Source organism: Alligator mississippiensis, chromosome 3, assembly GCF_030867095.1.
Source record: "Alligator mississippiensis isolate rAllMis1 chromosome 3, rAllMis1, whole genome shotgun sequence".
Lineage (NCBI taxonomy): Eukaryota > Metazoa > Chordata > Crocodylia > Alligatoridae > Alligator > Alligator mississippiensis.
In genome coordinates, this window is record NC_081826.1 from 140,815,054 (window position 1) to 140,827,468 (window position 12,415).

General features: G+C 40.8%; 1 long non-coding RNA gene across 1 annotated transcript; it reads left to right on the plus strand.

The window, feature by feature from the left end:
• Positions 1 to 3,168: 3,168 nt before the first annotated feature.
• On the plus strand, positions 3,169 to 11,638 carry LOC132249106 (uncharacterized). Its single transcript, XR_009460505.1, has 3 exons — positions 3,169 to 3,225; positions 6,795 to 6,927; positions 11,268 to 11,638. It is a non-coding gene; the product is annotated as an uncharacterized LOC132249106 (long non-coding RNA).
• Positions 11,639 to 12,415: the final 777 nt, after the last annotated feature.

Below are 12,415 nucleotides of genomic sequence, written 5' to 3' on the forward strand. Positions count from 1 at the left end.
TTTGCTGTGCCAGCCAGGTCAGCTGACTCTAGACTTCTGAAGCAAGTCTTATTCTCGAAGTGCAGTCAAGGTGTACACTCGAGAGGAGGGCAGAGAAAACACTTCAATGATGTTGTCAAGGCCAACTTGAAAAACTGCAACCTCAACATCAATTCACAGGAGACTATCACCCAGGACTGCCCCAAATGGAGGAAGAGTCTGTTTGCAAGGATCTCGGTACTTTCAAACCTTATGATGACAGCAGGAGATGGAAAAGCAGGAACGGCAGAAACAGAGTGCTGTGGACCGAATTAAGAATCCTGAACCACCCACCCAGCATAGAAACACGTGTCCAAATTGAAACAGAGTCCGTTGATCCTGGATCAGCCTTGTCAGTCATCTGTGGACCCACAAATAAAACAATCAGGGAAGACGATCATCCTCGACTGTGAGGGATTGCCAAAGAAGAAGAAATCAAGGCAGTTTGGGTCATTTTAGGAAGATATCCGTGAACAGTTCCTGATTTTTATTAATACTTCCCACTTTATATTTACATCCTTATTCAGCTATACCAACAGTTGCTATAAACTATAGGGAATTTACCCTTTTAAAGTTCAAAGTATACACATTACTGACTGGTGTGATATTTTGTTTGTCCAAGGAAAATGTAACAAAGTCATGAATATTGGTTCCTAGACAGCTTCTAAGTTTCAGGGCAGCAATTAATTCTATTTTTGCCTTTCAGAACGAGGTCCAGTTTTTTGTTACTGGATATTGGTTGTAAGATTCTCTGTTGAGAAATTGCCATATATTATTTTTAGAAACTCTGAGTTTTGTTACTAGCTATGTGAACTGTCCAGGAAACATCAACAAACTTGAAGTCAGAGACAGTACGTAACTGAAAGAATTTTATAATGAGTTAGTTGTCTATTGGCATACTCATCCCATAGTGAATAAAAGATAACTTGAGGAAGCTTAACCTTCTTTCAATGAGGATTAAGATATCATGGATTAACTCTCATTTAGCATGGGGTAAGTATGTGTACCTGGACAGTTACCACAAATGGCAGGTTGTAAATCCAAATTTCACTTTGACCTTTACAATGTGCCTGTGATCAGTTCTCTATCTACTGGTTTAAGCAATAGTTTATTCTGTTTTCAAGAGGGAAGGTAGTGGTCTGTAGCAGATACCCACCAAGATACTTACCACCTGAGTATAATTTTCTGATCTGTGTGTAACTTATTCCCACCAGATGTTGTGGCTGTTTAAGCAGATTCAAAAAGAAATTGGAAAATCCTTGGAGGAAAGGGGCATCACTAGCTATTGAGCATGGGAGTTAGGGGTACAACTTCTGAATCAGAACTTTCTAGATCTTAAATGCTGAAAGCTGCAAGTGAGAGAGGAACAGTTGAAAAAACTCTGGTCATACCCAGTGCACTGTCCTTTTCAGTATCAGCTCTCTGCCCCAGTGTAGCACAGGATACTGGGCAAGATAGACCTATGGTCTGACTCAATAAATGACAGTTCTTATGTTCTTATCTTGTGCTTGAAAAGCTTGTCTAATGTCTCTCCCAGCTATACAGTTGCTGTAAGAAAAGATATGGACAAATAAACCAACAAACAAAAGAAACCAAAACAAAAAAAATTGCTCTGTAACAGGTAGCAGTCTTTTTAATATGATGTCTCAGCTGTAGCCCTCATTTCCCATCCTGTCTTTATGAAACAACTAGTAAAACACTTCTCACACCAAGTTTCAGTAACACCAGTCACAGCATATTTCTCTTCATTCATGAGTTTCTTCACTTCCTCTTGTTTATTGGATAAACTCCTGCTATTGCTCTCTATAGAATTTAAAAAAAATGTCTTTGTGCTCTGGTTTGTCATGTACTTGATATACATCAGCTGGTTTGAGTATGTGTACCGTCATTATTTAGTGAGTAGCAAATTGCCTGTCATAAATGACAGGGGGTGGGGACGGAGCCCCATGTCCAGCCCTGCTAAACTCCCCTCACCTCCCCAGGTCCAGCCTCGCTCAACTTCCTCCCCACCCGCTGGGTCTGGCTCCACTCCACGCCCCCCGTCCCCACTGCTCTGGGTCTGGCCCCGCTCCAGCCTCATCGCATCTGCCTGGCCCACGTCTGCCTCCCTTCCTCCCTGCCTGCTGCCTTCCCCTTCCCTTCCCCACTGGCTTTTTTTTTTTGGGGGGGGGGGGAGCTAGGCAGCGGCGGGGCACCATCACCATGATCCCCCTCTTCAAACCTCAGGCACAAGGCTGGGGGGAAGCCCTGTTGCTTGGATGGCCAGGGTGTGTTCACTGCTGCCACAAACTTCCCCAACAACTTGGGCATGCGCAGCCCAGGCTGCACAGCCAATTGCCACCTGCCCTCTTGGCAGCACATGCACAGTTGCCCCTGAAGTGTTACAGACAGACAGACACACAGACAGACAGACTAAGCCTTTTATATTAGAATTATCCATTCACTTTGCAGTTATTTTACAGCCAGCCCACCTAGCTTAAGCTGGGCAACAGTCCTCCATTCTTTCCTCTAATGTGCATAGGACCACTCCTCCAGTTTGTTCATGTTGTGCTCATCAGATGCCTTAGGGTATGACTCTACAGTAAACTTACAGTCCCCAGTGGCAATGCCCTTCAACCTGCTCTGGGTTAATTGCTTTGTTAATCAGAAACAGTTCAGCCCCATCCATGAAGCACCTGGAGTGAACTAATTAGAACTTTTGTCAGTAGCCAAGATAATTAGCCGACTTATGGCTGTATGGCTTCCAGTTTAGGAGGCAGCATGCTTGGACCAATGGAGCATGTTTGAGGATGCCACTGCCAGGGACAGCAAGCTTACTGTATAGATGTGGTCCTATTCAATTCCTGCTTCCAGTGCTTCCAGCTGTGAATAAATGGAGAAATACTTCTGGTCTATCTTTCTAATCCAGGAGAGTATTTTGCTGACCGCAATATGACTACTTAAAGTGATTTTTTTTAGTAGTCTTTATTGAGAGATACAGTCAAAGATGTTTTTGAAAGTCTAGACAAGCTGTATAAACTCACTGCTCTTTTACCTAGTGTTTCTGCACATTTTCTCTATGCTGAATGTAATGATTTGTATTACTTTGTTTCTTAGCTTGCTTTATGTCCTAGATAGTTCTCAGTAGATCTCTTCTCTTTTTCCTCTCTAGTGCAGCATGGGTCATCCTGCAAGGACATTGAACCTATGGTCAATCTTCATCTCCTGGTGAGTGGATGTGGTTACTTTATGAACCAGTTCTTTCATGCTGTTCAGGATTAGGCAATGTAGCCAAAGGCAGGTTTCCTTTTGTCTTCACTAGAATCAACTGTTTCAAGAAGAGACTGTTCAAAAGTGTTACCAAGGGCCAGAACTGAAAGGCATGTGGGGAGCTGCATGAATGTAATTCTGAGCCTAGTGTATGTAGAAGGTTTACATGGCTTGTTTCTTGAATACCCAGAAGTGTTGTCAGGATTAGCAGTTAATATTATTATAGAAATATGAACACTTTGTATGCGAGTCATCAGGAATAAAAATTCTGCAAATCCCAATACATTTTTACTGTCACTGTACACAACGGAAGAAACTATTCTTCTCCATTTTAGCATTTGAAGAGGAAAATCCTTTTCTCTTTTCTTACTTTCCTCCCTTCTTTCTTTCTAGAATGTTCCTCAGATTTGTGCTATAGGCAATCATCTTATGTAAAAAGAAGATGGGAGTATTTTTAATTCAGAGCAGAGCAGTTAGTGTCACAGTGTTTTATTAATGGACATCATATGAAAAATGTGGGTAGTTCTTCCTATTGTGGAAAAGCAATGTCATGTTCAAAACTGCCAAAATTAGTTGAATTTGACTCGCCTGTTTTTCTGATGAAGCTAGAAATAAATGGAAAAGTGAAAAAAGCCACTACATGTTAAGTACACAACATACCTGTAATTTTAATACTTTTAGGTTAAAAAAATATTCAAATGCATTCACAGTATTTTTGATTGAAAGAATTTGTAATTGGATTTCCAAATATGCTGCTTTCATCTTGGCTAGTACAATATGCACTTTGATAATAACATGGCTATGTCATTAGAAAGAAGTCCATTTACTAGTTTAGGCATAAAATGAGATACAGGAAAAGACAATAAAATGCTTTCTAACATAATGCACCTTATTTTTTATTGTATTCAATAGATACATTATGAATAAGTAACCTTTAAGTGCATCAGCAGTATGATTTCCCTGATCCATGGTAGATCTTTGTAAGGTGCTATGTTCTGCTACCAAAATGACATTAATTTCTACTAAACCATATAGAACTTTATTAGGGGTCAAAATGTGTGCACAATACTTCTTTAGACCATTTGAAATAAACTCACAAATTGTAAAAATAACCTTAAATAGGAAAATGGAAATGATCATAAAGATGGAGGAAAAAAACCCCTTATTTAAAATATGAGAGCATTTTAGCCTTCTTATGGGCTTAACTTTCTTTACCTCAGTTTATTCATATTATCTTAATGCTAGTTGAGGCACATACTTATGAGTTATTCTGAGCATCAGTTACATTTTTCACATGTTTAATACTATCTTATGCAAATTGGAATTGCAGCAAACTAATCTGGTTCAGGTAGTAAACCTCACTGCTTTAAATTATTATTTTATTCAGTCATTTCTTTTTTTCTTGAACATTTATGCAATTACCAGTGCTAGTGGGATTTCCACCCCCCATGAAATCAGAAAAAATGAAATCCAAGGAATCTAAATAAGGTTTGCAAATTTTTTTCAAGCTCTGTTTTAAGGAGCAATAGAAAGAGAAAAGAGCTTTATTTGTGTCATAAGGGACCTGCAATCTGAAGTCAAATACAAGCACTTGAGTCCTCCCTTTTTGTTAATAACAAATATTTTATTCACAAGGAGATATTTAAACTGGGCTATGTACAACCTTACAGACAATAGTCAAAACCATAAGGTGTACTGCTTTTCATACAGTATAAAGTCACATCCTGGGTATGACTGTAAACTGTATCCAACTGGAGGGCCTGATGGGATGGATAGGTCTTAACAAATACCACAATGTCTTAACAAATACCTACTCATGGCTGGATAGGTCTTAACAAATACCATGATGTTGTCACCTCCAGAATAAGGTGAGTATAGGGCACCTCAAAATCCTTGTCCCTGCTGCCTTGTGAGTAGTCCTTGGTCAGAGAAAGGCTAAGGGACATCACCCTGGCAGAAATATGCCCTCACTGTGGTTGTTAGGCAATCAGCAGCAATTCATAACTGTTGCTTTCTGGTAGACGCTACAGCCATAAAGGCACTGAACATCTGGACTTGGTCAGACCTTTGGATTCTAATGGGTCTAAAGTGGGGATGGTAGATCTTGGGCCTCCATTCCTCCATACTCTTGCCTAGGCATATGTGTCAAAGGTCTTGGTGTTTGATGGTCACAGGACTCCATACAAGCAGATTCACCAGCCATCTGACTAGACCTCTTTCATGTACACCATGATCCAGAGAATTGACCGTTGCCTACAGCCATGTCTTTGAACTTTCACAATTTCATACATGGCAGCACTACAAAGTTAGTGATAAAGAAATTCTCTGGACTACAAGCATGTCTATATTGATTTTATATATTACATTTTTGCTTGTGTTGCTTACAGGAAGACAATAATGTGTTTGTTTTTTTTAATAGAGTACTGCATTGTCACTGATCTTTTTAAAAATACATTTGAATTAGATAACTCATTGAGAAATAGGCACAAAAAGCAGCTCTGCTAGAGACAAAATTATCCTTGAATTTGTTTAGAGTACTATTGCTTGAAAAGAGACAAGTGCTGCTATATTATTGGCTTAAACAATACCAATATCTTGAGATGATGAAACAATGAAGTTATTTGGAAACTACTATTTTATAATGAGTCTTTACATTTGAACCAAACTGAAGGTGAATTCACTCCAGATGCAAAATTGTATGAAAAAAGGGCTTCATTTGAAAACCGGAATTGTTCCTGAAAATAATTCCATTGACATGGTTAAGGATCAGACAAGCATTTACCTTTCCATCTTTTGGCACTCCTCCCCACCCCAAACCCCTCCTCCCCCACAAAAATATCACCACCACCAAAAAAAAATCCATAACCACAACTGGCATCTAACAGATATTTAACAAAAAATTGTTTTTTCAGAGGAAATTTTAATTTTTCATACAAATTCAAACCTTTAGGGTTTATGTGAACATATCAGTTGTTATAGCTTTTTTCTTAATTATTACTGACAATAAAGCCATCATTATAATACTTAAATGTGGCTCCATTCTTTAGGACAATGCACAGTCAACAATGAGAAGTGGGGGATTTGGGGGTTTTGGTAAATTATTTATTATCCAGAAATGCCAATTTGAGGCAATCAAAGCTATATAAAAATTCAAACTTAGTGAAAGGTTTGTGCCAAAAATAGGAAAGCATTTTGGACAAATCAAAACTTTTCAATGTTTTTAAACAAATGTCCATTATCATGAAATGATGCTTTCATTTAGAAAATTACTGAAATGATAGAAAAAAGATTTTAAAAGATGAAAACAAACAAGACATTTAATTTTGGGTAAGAATCCCCCAAATATTTCAATACTTCCAAAATAACATGTTTTTGCTTCCAAGGTATCAGAAGTGCTCACTTCAGGTTGACTTGAAACAAATAATTACTTACTGTATATGTTTTTGGCTCAGTTATGCAGTTCACTCTGTATATCAGCCCTGTCTGTATCATTATTTATCATTCTGCCCATCTGTGTCATTCATCAGCTTTATTACAGGTAACTTTGTGCTTACTTCCATCTCACTGATGAAGACCATAAATAGTGTTGAAACGAATATCAAGTTGAATAGAAGAACCCCTCCAGAACCTCCTCAATCAGTGATTATTCTTTGTTGACAGGTATGTTTCAGATCTGCCCTTACTCTACTTATCTTGTAATGCAACTGATATTGCATAGAGCCATTTTTAAAAATCTGAATGTCACAAGGAACTTAGTCAAAATGCTGTCAAATGTCTAAGTACAGAACATTTACATGGTTATCTTTATCAGCCAAACTTATAATCTCATCGAAGAATGAAGTTGTTATGTTTAACAAGACTTGTTTTGTATAAGTTCATGTTGAGTGGCATTTGATACACTCCTATCTTTTAGTTCTTTATTAATTGATTCTCCTACCAGCTATTCCATTCATTTGGCCAGAACTGACATTTGGCTAACCAGCCTGTTGTACTTGTGGTATCTCATTTGCCTTATTTGAATATTGATATAGTATTAACATTCTTTGCTCTTCTGGAATGTCTTTATAATGCTAAGAATTATTAAAAATTAACATTATTGGATCAATGATCTCTTTAGCCGGCTCCTTTAGGACACCTGAGTGCAAGTTTTCTGGCCTACTGATTTAAACGTTTTTATCCCTAAATAAATGCTATTTAACTACCTTCTTGACTATTCATGGACTAGAATCTACTTCATTATCTGTATGTAACACAACTGCATATTTCTTTGTGTTGTAACTCATGTGAGCCACTCTGAGCCTTATAGATAGGATGGGAAATAGATAAATAAAATGTGAGTTCTTAAGTTCATACTTAAGCTTAATAATGACAAAAGAGGCTATGTCTAGGGAGTTAAGAGGGACACAGCAAGGTTCTGGAAAACTTCCCTAGGTAAGCTCATCCATTTTGAAAAGTGTCAGAAATGCCCCCAAATCCCAGCAGTGGTGCTGGGCTCTGTGCAGTAGATGTTTCAAGTGTCTAAAATGTACAGGAACAAAGCAGGTGGCATGATTGCTTGCCTTCCTTGCTCAGTGTTACTAACTCCCCTGTCGTGTCTCGTCTTCATTCTGCCTGTACCCCATATTAACAAATGAAAAAATGATTTAAGAAATCACTGTTTGGAACTAAGCTGTGCCAGTTTCTTTCCACAAATATTTGCCTGTTATATCCCCATCCATTACTTTGTCCATTTTTGTGTGTTTTAAGTTATGAGCCTTTTACAATAGGGATTTCCTCTCTTCTGTTGCTCCAAATTCTGGAAACACTCATGCGGGTGCATGGCTTTATGAGTAGGTCCACTTAAACAAATGGAACGCCTTCAAGACACATATGGATGCTTATCTTGCTGGAATCCTATGATCCCTGCTTACTTCCTGCCCCTGGGGCAGGGGACTGGACTCAATCCTCCAGGGTCCCCTTGCAGCCTGAATGTCTATGAAATCTATGAAACATGGCTAATGGGAGGGAGCCTCAGGATCTTGTTATATGTTGTACTTTGAGCTGCTCAAATGTTGATTAGTGCTAGTGCTAGCACTAGCTTGAGTTTGGAGCAGTCACATGTTCAAGCTAGCAGTATCTGGAGGACTGAAAGGTAAGACTCCTTTCTCCTCTCCTCCCCTCCCCTTCCAGGCTTTCCCCCTGGCCCTTGCAATACACCCTTGCCCCCTGCCTATCCAGCCCACAGAGTGGTGGTGATAGTGGTGGGGGGTGGACAGACACATTCCCCTTCCCTTCCTGCTCCCCTGGGTCAGTGCAGGCAGTCAAAAGTAAGTTTGGGGGTTGGCAGGGATCTGGGGTACTGGGGGATGGAGGGGCCTTACGTGGGGTAGGCAGTGGGCCACTCTGGGTTGGTGGCTTCCCCCATCAAGCTTCTCCTGCTGGCCCCCAGGGCTCTCTCACTGCCCCTTGGGATTCCGCCCCTGCTCCCCACCCCCCTCCTGGGGCTCCCCCTCTGTCCCCCATGGCCTAAAGGTGCTTAAAACTAGTTGCATGTGTTAATGTATGGACAATCCAGGGGTTAAGAACTCCAGGAGCCCCAAAGATTAATGTGTAACAAGGTCCTCAGACTGGCATCTGCCAGGCTGAGAGAAGGAACTCTGCAGGTTTTGGGAAGGCTAAAGTTTTGCAGGTAGCAGAGCTCACGCTGAAGCTGAGTGATGTCGACTTTTGCTTCATATTGGCCATGTTGCTTTGTTACTGGGGAGGCTTGGGTGTGACTGGGAGATCACAAAGGGCTGTTGAGAGCTGTGTGTAGGGGACACACACCCCAGTGAATGAAGTGAAGGGTGACAGAGCCCACTGAATGGAGCTGAGGGGCCAAGGAGCCAGAGGGATGGAGCTGAGGGGTGAAAAAAATCACTCTGAGTGGACTGGGGCAGCCTCTCAAACTTAAAATATGATGAAAGGCATGTCAGGTAAGTACAGGGAGGTACACTGACTGGCCAAAAAGGAGAGAAGAGGAGCCAGAGGAGGTGCCACACCTGCCTGTAGTGGCAGATCCTGCTACAGTATTCTATATACTAGCTTATGTAAATAAATGCAGTTCTGAGAGATATACATACTATAATTTCTGTTTGCATAATGTCAGATATCTAATAGAATACTTTCTCCCAAAACAAAATGTTGGAGGGCCCAGAGGCTTCTGCAGATACAAAATGTTCTTTCCTATTAAAATCTTATGTGACTAATTAAGTATAGATCACAGAGTAAGAGAAAACTGTAAATATAACTGTACACATTCAAAAGAGATTTCCACGGTCATTGAACCATGATTCTCCATTTTGTAGATACTACAATGTTTCCTCATTTGAGCACTGTCATACCTTGCTACGGTGGTGCACATTAAGCTGTGCCACAATGTTTAAGGTCACTCTGTCTCCTTTTTTTTGTGTAGGCAATGTAGCAAAACTAGTAAGCTCTAAGTTCAGAAAAGTTATTAAATGAGTGGTTCATATTTATAATTAACTGTTTTTTTAAATTGGCTGGTTGTGGCTCACTTTCACAGCTTGTTCTTTTCTCAGCCAGCCAACAAAAAGCTCAAAAGCTATGTTGGACAGTCTTTTATCCCTGCAAGTCCAAATTTGCTGGTCAAAGATACAAAGGTATTTTGAACTGGTGCTTAGTGTTAAAACATGAGAACAAATTCTGCTTGATGTATACCTTTTACATATCAAGGGGTACAGAGTGTATATGCAAGGGAAATACCTGATTATTATGCTTGTTGGACTCAAATACACTACTAAATGATTACAGAAGGCTTTTTCACAATAGCTGTAGTTAAGTTGCACCAACTAGTGGCTTAGGGTGACATTCAGTTCTTTCCTGATTGTCTTAAGTGTTCTGATTTTATCCTCTATCTACATGTCTAAGTTGCTATCCTATGCATAAGTGGCATTTTTTGCAATCAATTCCTGGATGCATAGCTCTGTCCAATTCCTGGATGCATAGCCACAGACAATAGGGGTATGCAAAACAGTCTGTATTGGGATTCAAATTCATCCCGAATTGGAGACAGTGATTCGATTAATTGATTCAGATCACTGTCCCCAATTCAATTCTGCCAAATCCAAATCTGAAGATTTGATGCTGATTCGGAGCACCAGCAGTTCAGCCATAGACACAGCTTCAAATGTTTTTTCTACATACCTTGAGGTACCAGGCATGGCTCGTGAACTCTGCAATAATGGGACAGATGGAGCATCCCATAGGAGTGTGCCCCGCCCCCCGGGCATGCTCGGTGGCAAACCTGGAAGTGGACTGGAAGTACTTCTGGTCCATTTCCAGATCCACCACTAAGCGTGTTCCCCTCCTCCCCCCATCCCCCTGGCTCAGCGATGAGACACAGGGGTACCCCAGGTGCCCCCCCAAACCCAGGAGGCACCAGTCACTGAGCCGGAGGAGCACCATGTTCTAATTGCTGAATCTTTCTGAATCTCTCCAAATGAATTCCAATTCGATTTGGAGAGATTAATTCCAATTCAATTTGGATTTGGAGGTTTGGCCACCAAATTGGGCTGAATCTCTGCTGAATCACATCAGGGACTGAAGCTTTGCACAGCCCGAATGGACAACTATTTAACCATGTGCGCATCTAGACTTGGTATATGCCCTGGAAACAAAATGAGAGAGTGAGTTCCCTTTAATCTCTTCCCTGTGCTTTAACCATCACACCATAGATTAGGTGTAAACCTGTACTTTCATTGGTGCTTCTTATAAAAAATGTTGTTAAGTTTTGGGAGAGTGAGGGGTCTCCTGAATGCTTTTTTGTGTTTGTTTCACTAATATGGTATATGTGGTCTCATTGAAAAGCCCATGTTATGCAGTATCCATTTATATTACTGTTATCACTGTACAGGTTGTATTATCTTGTCTCTATGTATTTATAGGATTTTTTTATATGGCTTAATCAAGGAAAGGGAGTGGATGGAATTGCTAAATCTCTCTTGCTCTTGTGGTCCTAGGGCAAGAAGAACTGCCACTTTTAGATGCAAGCAGAAGGAGACATTATTGGATTGGGTACTCAAGGCATGGTCTGCTTGTAATGGGGGAAATAACCTTCTCTACAGTAAACATGTCTGAAAGAAATGACCCATCAGACCAAAGCAATGCTAGGTACCCAGGGAGAAGGAGTTTCTGGAGGATTCTGGTGACTCATGACCATTGTGACTGTTCATGGGGTAGAGGGGCTGGTTTTGCAGGTACTTTAAGAAATATTTGTGAGGCAGCCCAGGCTTTGGAGGTTCAAGGTCCCCAGGAGTCAAGGCTGACAGAATCAGCAGGAAGGTTAAATTGAAAATACTGGCAGATATCTCAGAGCTAGTGTACAGCCAAATAAAAGGGTAAGAAACTTGTCTTGTTCTTCTGTCTTCAGACTTATGGTTGATTTTTGCTTATATAATCCTTTTTTTCCTACACAATACATTCTTTTGTTTTGTCTCCTTACTGATTCACTATGGAAAGAGTGATCTCTGGGCAAGTGACATTCCAGGCCAGCTCATTCTACAGAAAGGTGGAGCTTAAAATTTCTTTCTTCCAAAGGGAGACCACATATAGCTGGCAGACATTCCTCTGCTGCAGCTGTGAGGTCCAGTAAAAAGGCAGAGGAGCTGAGGCTTATGTGTATAAAGAGTTATTCCAGGGCAAACCTTGATCTGTTCCTTGGAACAAGTGACGGGACAATGAGAGAAAATTGGGGCTCCGCAGGTACCATATGGCTAGGTTTGGGACACTCCTTTCAAGCAGGCCCTTCTCACATGTATGAGAAGGAAATATATGGGGCCAGGAGGAATGCAGTAAGGGTAGGGTTACCATACATCCAGGTTTTCCCGGACATGTCCTCTTTTTCAGCCCCCTGTGTGGTGTATAGGTGGGCTTTTAAAATAAGAGCAAATGCCTGTTTTGCGTTTTTTGTTTTTTTGTTTTCTGTTCCCTCTGCTCTCCCAGGCTATTTTCTTGGGACTGGGAGCAGTGGGCAAGGTGATTGGCTGTTGGGGGTCGTGTGCTCCCCGTGCAGGCCCTCTTAAGCCAGGTAAAGAGACACTGTGTGTTTGTGTGTGTTTGTGTGTGCACATGCATGTGCATATGCTGCTTGGGCAGCGGGGCTGGGGGG